Raw genomic sequence first — 10,691 nt, 5'->3', positions numbered from 1 at the left:
TGAGTATATATATAGATGGAGAGGTAGTGAGTATATATATAGTGGAGAGGTAGTGAGTATATATATAGATGGAGAGGTAGTGAGTATATATATAGATGGAGAGGTAGTGAGTATATATATAGATGGAGAGGTAGTGAGTATATATATAGATGGAGAGGTAGTGAGTATATATATAGTTGGAGAGGTAGTGAGTATATATATAGATTGAGGTAGTGAGTATATATATAGATGGAGAGGTAGTGAGTATATATATAGTGGAGAGGTAGTGAGTATATATATAGATGGAGAGGTAGTGAGTATATATAAAGATGGAGAGGTAGTGAGTATATATATAGATGGAGAGGTAGTGAGTATATATATAGTGGAGAGGTAGTGAGTATATATATAGATGGAGAGGTAGTGAGTATATATATAGATGGAGAGGTAGTGAGTATATATATAGATGGAGAGGTAGTGAGTATATATATAGATGGAGAGGTAGTGAGTATATATATAGATGGAGAGGTAGTGAGTATATATATAGATGGAGAGGTAGTGAGTATATATATAGATGGAGAGGTAGTGAGTATATAGACAGATGGAGAGGTAGTGAGTATATATATAGATGGAGAGGTAGTGAGTATATATATAGTGGAGAGGTAGTGAGTATATATATAGATGGAGAGGTAGTGAGTATATATATAGATGGAGAGGTAGTGAGTATATATATAGATGGAGAGGTAGTGAGTATATATATAGATGGAGAGGTAGTGAGTATATATATAGATGGAGAGGTAGTGAGTATAGACATAGATGGAGAGGTAGTGAGTATATATATAGATGGAGAGGTAGTGAGTATATATATAGATGGAGAGGTAGTAGAGTATATATATAGATGGAGAGGTAGTAGTATATATATAGATGGAGAGGTAGTGAGTATATATATAGATGGAGAGGTAGTGAGTATAGACATAGATGGAGAGGTAGTGAGTATATATATAGATGGAGAGGTAGTGAGTATAGACATAGATGGAGAGGTAGTGAGTATAGACATAGATGGAGAGGTAGTGAGTATATATATAGATGGAGAGGTAGTGAGTATATATATAGATGGAGAGGTAGTGAGTATAGACATAGATGGAGAGGTAGTGAGTATAGTGGAGAGGTAGTGAGTATAGTGGAGAGGTAGTGAGTATAGTGGAGAGGTAGTGAGTATAGTGGAGAGGTAGTGAGTATAGTGGAGAGGTAGTGAGTATAGTGGAGAGGTAGTGAGTATAGTGGAGAGGTAGTGAGTATAGTGGAGAGGTAGTGAGTATAGACATAGATGGAGAGGTAGTGAGTATATATATAGATGTAGAGGTAGTGAGTATATATATAGATGGAGAGGTAGTGAGTATAGACAGATGGAGAGGTAGTGAGTATATATATAGATGGAGAGGTAGTGAGTATATATATAGATGGAGAGGTAGTGATTATATATATAGATGGAGAGGTAGTGAGTATATATATAGATGGAGAGGTAGTGAGTATATATATAGATGGAGAGGTAGTGAGTATATATATAGATGGAGAGGTAGTGAGTATATATATAGATGGAGAGGTAGTGAGTATAGACATAGATGGAGAGGTAGTGAGTATATACATAGATGGAGAGGTAGTGAGTATATATATAGATGGAGAGGTAGTGAGTATATATATAGATGGAGAGGTAGTGAGTATAGACAGATGGAGAGGTAGTGAGTATATATATAGATGGAGAGGTAGTGAGTATATATATAGATGGAGAGGTAGTGAGTATATATATAGATGGAGAGGTAGTGAGTATATATATAGATGGAGAGGTAGTGAGTATAGACAGATGGAGAGGTAGTGAGTATATATATAGATGGAGAGGTAGTGAGTATATATATAGATGGAGAGGTAGTGAGTATATATATAGATGGGAGGTAGTGAGTATATATATAGATGGAGAGGTAGTAGTATATATATAGATGGAGAGGTAGTGAGTATATATATAGATGGAGAGGTAGTAGTATATATATAGTTGGAGAGGTAGTGAGTATATATATAGATGGAGAGGTAGTGAGTATATATATAGATGGAGAGGTAGTGAGTATATATATAGTGGAGAGGTAGTGAGTATATATATAGATGGAAGGTAGTGAGTATATATATAGATGGAGAGGTAGTGAGTATATATATATAGATGGAGAGGTAGTGAGTATATATATATAGATGGAGAGGTAGTGAGTATATATATATAGATGGAGAGGTAGTGAGTATATATATAGATGGAGAGGTAGTGAGTATATATATAGATGGAGAGGTAGTGAGTATATATATAGATGGAAGGTAGTGAGTATATATATAGATGGAGAGGTAGTGAGTATATATATAGATGGAGAGGTAGTGAGTATATAAAGATGGAGAGGTAGTGAGTATAGACATAGATGGAGAGGTAGTGAGTATATATATAGATGGAGAGGTAGTGAGTATATATATAGATGGAGAGGTAGTGAGTATATATATAGATGGAGAGGTAGTGAGTATAGACATAGATGGAGAGGTAGTGAGTATATATATAGATGGAGAGGTAGTGAGTATATATATAGATGGAGAGGTAGTGAGTATATATAAAGATGGAGAGGTAGTGAGTATATATATAGATGGAGAGGTAGTGAGTATATATATAGATGGAGAGGTAGTGAGTATATATATAGATGGAGAGGTAGTGAGTATAGACAGATGGAGAGGTAGTGAGTATATATATAGATGGAGAGGTAGTGAGTATATATATAGATGGAGAGGTAGTGAGTATATATATAGATGGAGAGGTAGTGAGTATAGACATAGATGGAGAGGTAGTGAGTATATATATAGATGGAGAGGTAGTGAGTATATATATAGATGGAGAGGTAGTGAGTATATATATAGATGGAGAGGTAGTGAGTATATATATAGATGGAGAGGTAGTGAGTATATACATAGATGGAGAGGTAGTGAGTATATATATAGATGGAGAGGTAGTGAGTATAGACAGATGGAGAGGTAGTGAGTATATATATAGATGTAGAGGTAGTGAGTATATATATAGATGGAGAGGTAGTGAGTATATATATAGATGGAGAGGTAGTGAGTATATATATAGATGGAGAGGTAGTGAGTATATATATAGTGGAGAGGTAGTGAGTATATATATAGATGGAGAGGTAGTGAGTATATATAAAGATGGAGAGGTAGTGAGTATATATATAGATGGAGAGGTAGTGAGTATATATATAGTGGAGAGGTAGTGAGTATATATATAGATGGAGAGGTAGTGAGTATATATATAGATGGAGAGGTAGTGAGTATATATATAGATGGAGAGGTAGTGAGTATATATATAGATGGAGAGGTAGTGAGTATATATATAGATGGAGAGGTAGTGAGTATATATATAGATGGAGAGGTAGTGAGTATATATATAGATGGAGAGGTAGTGAGTATATAGACAGATGGAGAGGTAGTGAGTATATATAGATGTAGAGGTAGTGAGTATATATATAGATGGAGAGGTAGTGAGTATATATATAGATGGAGAGGTAGTGAGTATATATAAAGATGGAGAGGTAGTGAGTATATATAAAGATGGAGAGGTAGTGAGTATATATATAGATGGAGAGGTAGTGAGTATATATATAGATGGAGAGGTAGTGAGTATATATATAGATGGAGAGGTAGTGAGTATATATATAGATGGAGAGGTAGTGAGTATATATATAGATGGAGAGGTAGTGAGTATATATATAGATGGAGAGGTAGTGATTATATATATAGATGGAGAGGTAGTGAGTATATATATAGATGGAGGTAGTGAGTATATATATAGATGGAGAGGTAGTGAGTATATATATAGATGGAGAGGTAGTGAGTATATATATAGATGGAGAGGTAGTGAGTATATACATAGATGGAGAGGTAGTGAGTATATATATAGATGGAGAGGTAGTGAGTATATATATAGATGGAGAGGTAGTGAGTATATATATAGACAGATGGAGAGGTAGTGAGTATATATATAGATGGAGAGGTAGTGAGTATATATATAGATGGAGAGGTAGTGAGTATATATATAGATGGAGAGGTAGTGAGTATATATATAGATGGAGAGGTAGTGAGTATAGACAGATGGAGAGGTAGTGAGTATATATATAGATGGAGAGGTAGTGAGTATATATATAGATGGAGAGGTAGTGAGTATATATATAGATGGAGAGGTAGTGAGTATATATATAGATGGAGAGGTAGTGAGTATATATATAGATGGAGAGGTAGTGAGTATAGACAGATGGAGAGGTAGTGAGTATATATATAGATGGAGAGGTAGTGAGTATATATATAGATGGAGAGGTAGTGAGTATATATAGATGGAGAGGTAGTGAGTATATATATAGATGGAGAGGTAGTGAGTATATATATAGATGGAGAGGTAGTGAGTATATATATAGATGGAGAGGTAGTGAGTATATATATAGATGGAGAGGTAGTGAGTATATATATAGATGGAGAGGTAGTGAGTATATATATAGATGGAGAGGTAGTGAGTATAGACATAGATGGAGAGGTAGTGAGTATATATATAGATGGAGAGGTAGTGAGTATATATATAGATGGAGAGGTAGTGAGTATAGACAGATGGAGAGGTAGTGAGTATATATATAGATGGAGAGGTAGTGAGTATATATATAGATGGAGAGGTAGTGAGTATATATATAGTTGGAGAGGTAGTGAGTATATATATAGATTGAGGTAGTGAGTATATATATAGATGGAGAGGTAGTGAGTATATATATAGTGGAGAGGTAGTGAGTATATATATATAGATGGAGAGGTAGTGAGTATATATATAGATGGAGAGGTAGTGAGTATATATATAGATGGAGAGGTAGTGAGTATATATATAGATGGAGAGGTAGTGAGTATATATATAGATGGAGAGGTAGTGAGTATATATATATAGATGGAGAGGTAGTGAGTATATATATAGATGGAGAGGTAGTGAGTATATATATAGATGGAGAGGTAGTGAGTATATATATAGATGGAGAGGTAGTGAGTATATATATAGATGGAGAGGTAGTGAGTATATATATAGATGGAGAGGTAGTGAGTATATATATAGATGGAGAGGTAGTGAGTATATATATAGATGGAGAGGTAGTGAGTATATATAAAGATGGAGAGGTAGTGAGTATAGACATAGATGGAGAGGTAGTGAGTATATATATAGATGGAGAGGTAGTGAGTATATATATAGATGGAGAGGTAGTGAGTATATATATAGATGGAGAGGTAGTGAGTATAGACATAGATGGAGAGGTAGTGAGTATATATATAGATGGAGAGGTAGTGAGTATATATATAGATGGAGAGGTAGTGAGTATATATAAAGATGGAGAGGTAGTGAGTATATATATAGATGGAGAGGTAGTGAGTATATATATAGATGGAGAGGTAGTGAGTATATATATAGATGGAGAGGTAGTAGTATATATATAGATGGAGAGGTAGTGAGTATATATAGATGGAGAGGTAGTGAGTATATACATAGATGGAGAGGTAGTGAGTATATATATAGATGGAGAGGTAGTGAGTATAGACAGATGGAGAGGTAGTGAGTATATATATAGATGGAGAGGTAGTGAGTATATATATAGATGGAGAGGTAGTGAGTATATATATAGATGGAGAGGTAGTGAGTATATATATAGATGGAGAGGTAGTGAGTATATATATAGATGGAGAGGTAGTGAGTATATATATAGATGGAGAGGTAGTGAGTATATATATAGATGGAGAGGTAGTGAGTATATATATAGATGGAGAGGTAGTGAGTATATATATAGATGGAGAGGTAGTGAGTATATATATAGATGGAGAGGTAGTGAGTATATATATAGATGGAGAGGTAGTAGATAGATGAGAGGTAGTGAGTATATATATAGATGGAGAGGTAGTGAGTATATATATAGTGGAGAGGTAGTGAGTATATATATAGATGGAGAGGTAGTGAGTATATATATAGATGGAGAGGTAGTGAGTATATATATAGATGGAGAGGTAGTGAGTATATATATAGATGGAGAGGTAGTGAGTATATATATAGATGGAGAGGTAGAGAGTATATATATAGATGGAGAGAGTAGTGAGTATATATATAGATGGAGAGGTAGTGAGTATATATATAGATGGAGAGGTAGTGAGTATATATATAGATGGAGAGGTAGTGAGTATATATATAGATGGAGAGGTAGTGAGTATATATATAGTGGAGAGGTAGTGAGTATATATATAGTGGAGAGGTAGTGATATATATATAGATGGAGAGGTAGTGAGTATATATATAGATGGAGAGGTAGTGAGTATATATATAGATGGAGAGGTAGTGAGTATATATATAGATGGAGAGGTAGTGAGTATATATATAGATGGAGAGGTAGTGAGTATATATATAGATAGGTATATATAGATGGAGAGGTAGTGAGTATATATATAGATGGAGAGGTAGTGAGTATATAGATAGATGGAGAGGTAGTGAGTATATATATAGATGGAGAGGTAGTGAGTATATATATAGTGGAGAGGTAGTGAGTATATATATAGATGGAGAGGTAGTGAGTATATATATAGATGGAGAGGTAGTGAGTATATATATAGATGGAGAGGTAGTGAGTATATATATAGATGGAGAGGTAGTGAGTATATATATAGATGGAGAGGTAGTGAGTATATATAAAGATGGAGAGGTAGTGAGTATATATATAGATGGAGAGGTAGTGAGTATATATATAGATGGAGAGGTAGTGAGTATATATATAGATGGAGAGGTAGTGAGTATATATATAGATGGAGAGGTAGTGAGTATATATATAGATGGAGAGGTAGTGAGTATATATATAGATGGAGAGGTAGTGAGTATATATATAGATGGAGAGGTAGTGAGTATATATATAGATGTAGAGGTAGTGAGTATATATATAGATGGAGAGGTAGTGAGTATATATATAGATGGAGAGGTAGTGAGTATATATATAGATGGAGAGGTAGTGAGTATATATATAGATGGAGAGGTAGTGAGTATAGACAGATGGAGAGGTAGTGAGTATATATATAGATGTAGAGGTAGTGAGTATATATATAGATGGAGAGGTAGTGAGTATATATATAGATGGAGAGGTAGTGAGTATATATATAGATGGAGAGGTAGTGAGTATATATATAGATGGAGAGGTAGTGAGTATATATATAGATGGAGAGGTAGTGAGTATATATATAGATGGAGAGGTAGTGAGTATATATATAGATGGAGAGGTAGTGAGTATAGACAGATGGAGAGGTAGTGAGTATATATATAGATGGAGAGGTAGTGAGTATATATATAGATGGAGAGGTAGTGAGTATATATATAGATGGAGAGGTAGTGAGTATATATATAGATGGAGAGGTAGTGAGTATATATATATAGATGGAGAGGTAGTGAGTATATATATAGATGGAGAGGTAGTGAGTATATATATAGATGGAGAGGTAGTGAGTATATATATAGATGGAGAGGTAGTGAGTATATATATAGATGGAGAGGTAGTGAGTATATATATAGATGGAGAGGTAGTGAGTATATATATAGATGGAGAGGTAGTGAGTATATATATAGATGGAGAGGTAGTGAGTATATATAGATGGATGGAGGTAGTGAGTATATATATAGATGGAGGTAGTGAGTATATATATAGATGGAGAGGTAGTGAGTATATATATAGATGGAGAGGTAGTGAGTATATATATAGATGGAGAGGTAGTGAGTATATATATAGATGGAGAGGTAGTGAGTATATATATAGATGGAGAGGTAGTGAGTATAGATATAGATGGAGAGGTAGTGAGTATATATATAGATGGAGAGGTAGTGAGTATATATATAGATGGAGAGGTAGTGAGTATAGACATAGATGGAGAGGTAGTGAGTATATATATAGATGGAGAGGTAGTGAGTATATATATAGATGGAGAGGTAGTGAGTATATATATAGATGGAGAGGTAGTGAGTATATATAAAGATGGAGAGGGTAGTGAGTATATATATAGATGGAGAGGTAGTGAGTATATATATAGATGGAGAGGTAGTGAGTATATATATAGATGGAGAGGTAGTGAGTATATATATAGATGGAGAGGTAGTGTAGTAGTATATATATAGATGGAGAGGTAGTGAGTATATATATATAGATGGAGAGGTAGTGAGTATATATATAGATGGAGAGGTAGTGAGTATATATATAGATGGAGAGGTAGTGAGTATATATATAGATGGAGAGGTAGTGAGTATATATATAGATGGAGAGGTAGTGAGTATATATATAGATGGAGAGGTAGTGAGTATATATATATAGATGGAGAGGTAGTGAGTATATATACAGATGGAGAGGTAGTGAGTATATATATAGATGGAGAGGTAGTGAGTATATATATAGATGGAGAGGTAGTGAGTATATATATAGATGGAGAGGTAGTGAGTATATATATAGATGGAGAGTATATATAAAGTAGTGAGTATATATATAGATGGAGAGGTAGTGAGTATATATATAGATGGAGAGGTAGTGAGTATATATATAGATGGAGAGGTAGTGAGTATATATATAGATGGAGAGGTAGTGAGTATATATATAGATGGAGAGGTAGTGAGTATATATATAGATGGAGAGGTAGTGAGTATATATATAGATGGAGAGGTAGTGAGTATATATATAGATGGAGAGGTAGTGAGTATATATATAGATGGAGAGGTAGTGAGTATAGACAGATGGAGAGGTAGTGAGTATATATATAGATGGAGAGGTAGTGAGTATATATATAGATGGAGAGGTAGTGAGTATAGACAGATGGAGAGGTAGTGAGTATATATATAGATGGAGAGGTAGTGAGTATATATATAGATGGATGGAGGTAGTGAGTATATATATAGATGGAGAGGTAGATGGAGTATATATAAAGATGGAGAGGTAGTGAGTATATATATAGATGGAGAGGTAGTGAGTATATATATAGATGGAGAGGTAGTGAGTATAGACAGATGGAGAGGTAGTGAGTATATATATAGATGGAGAGGTAGTGAGTATATATATAGATGGAGAGGTAGTGAGTATAGACAGATGGAGAGGTAGTGAGTATATATATAGATGGAGAGGTAGTGAGTATATATATAGATGGAGAGGTAGTGAGTATATATATAGATGGAGAGGTAGTGAGTATATATAAAGATGGAGAGGTATAGATGTTGTTGACAACCGTTGATGATGAATAAGTATTTGTGTTCCATACTGATGCCCACTCATCGTGAAGATGGAAGTGTTCTGTGCTTTTCTCTCTCTCTCTCTCTCTCTCTCTCTGTCTCAATTCAGAAGTTTCAAAACAATAAAGACATTACAAATGTCATATTATATATATATATACAGTGTTTTAACAATGTACAAATGGTTAAAGGACACAAGATTAAATAAATAAGCATAAATATGGGTTGTATTTACAATGGTGTTTGTTCTTCACTGGTTTTCTTTTCTCGTGGCAACAGGTCAAAATCTTACTGCTGTGATGGAACACTGTGGTATTTCATCCAGTAGATATGGGAGTTTATCAAAATATTGGATTTTGTTTTAATTCTTTGTACAAATGTGTTATCTGAGGGAAAAGATAAAATGGTCATATTAAGGAGGTTAGGAAGTGCAGCTCAGTTTCCACCTCATTTTGTGTTTGTGAGCACATAGCCTGTCTTCTCTGAGCCAGGTCTGTCTACGGCGGCCTTTCTCAAAAGCAAGGCTATGCTCACTGAGTCTGTACATAGTCAAAGCTTTCCTTAAGTTTGGGTCAGTCACAGTGGTCAGGTATTCTGAGTGTACTCTCTGTGTAGGGCCAAATAGCATTCTAGTTTGCTCTGTTTTTTTGTTAATTCTTTCCAACGTGTCAAGTAATTATCTTTTTGTTTTCTCATGATTTGGTTGGGTCTAATTGTGCTGCTGTCTCTCTCACTCTTCAATCTCTTTCTCCTCTCTTTCTCTCTCTCTCTCCTCAATCTCTCTCTCTCTCTTCAATCTCTCTCTCTCTCTTCAATCTTTCTCTCTCCTCAATCTCTCTCTCACTGAGTCTGTCTCTCTCTCTTTCAATCTTTCTCAGTCACAGTGGTCAGGTCTCTCTGCTCTCTGTCTACTCTTCTCTCTCTCTCTCTCTCTCTCTTCTCTCTTTGCTCTCTCTCTTCTTCAATCTCTCTCTCTCTTCCATCTCTCTCTCTCCTCAATCTATCTCTTTGTCTCATTCTCTTTCTTGGGTCTCTCTCTCTCTCTCCTCAATCTCTCTCTCTACAATCTCTCTCTCTTCTCTCTCTCTCAATCTCTCTCTCTCTCACTTTCTCTCTCTCTCTCTCTTTCTCTCTCTCTCTCTCTCTTCAATCTCTTTCTCTCTCTCTCTCTCTCTCTCTCAATCTCTCTCTCTCTCTCTCTCTCTCTCTCTCCTCTCTCTCTCTCTACTCTCTCTCTCTCTACTTCGCTCTCTTCTTATCCGTTCATCCGGTTACCTGCTGTGCACTTTGTTCTCCAGTCTCTCTGTCTGTCAAAAACAAACACAGAAATTCCAACATATTTAGAGGTCTTTCAGTTTCAAATAATGAAAATGTTTAC

This window comes from Oncorhynchus keta, chromosome 10 (genome assembly GCF_023373465.1).
Source record: "Oncorhynchus keta strain PuntledgeMale-10-30-2019 chromosome 10, Oket_V2, whole genome shotgun sequence".
NCBI classification, from domain to species: domain Eukaryota; kingdom Metazoa; phylum Chordata; class Actinopteri; order Salmoniformes; family Salmonidae; genus Oncorhynchus; species Oncorhynchus keta.
The sequence above is the reverse complement of the archived record's forward strand: the minus strand, read 5'-3'. Positions refer to the sequence as shown.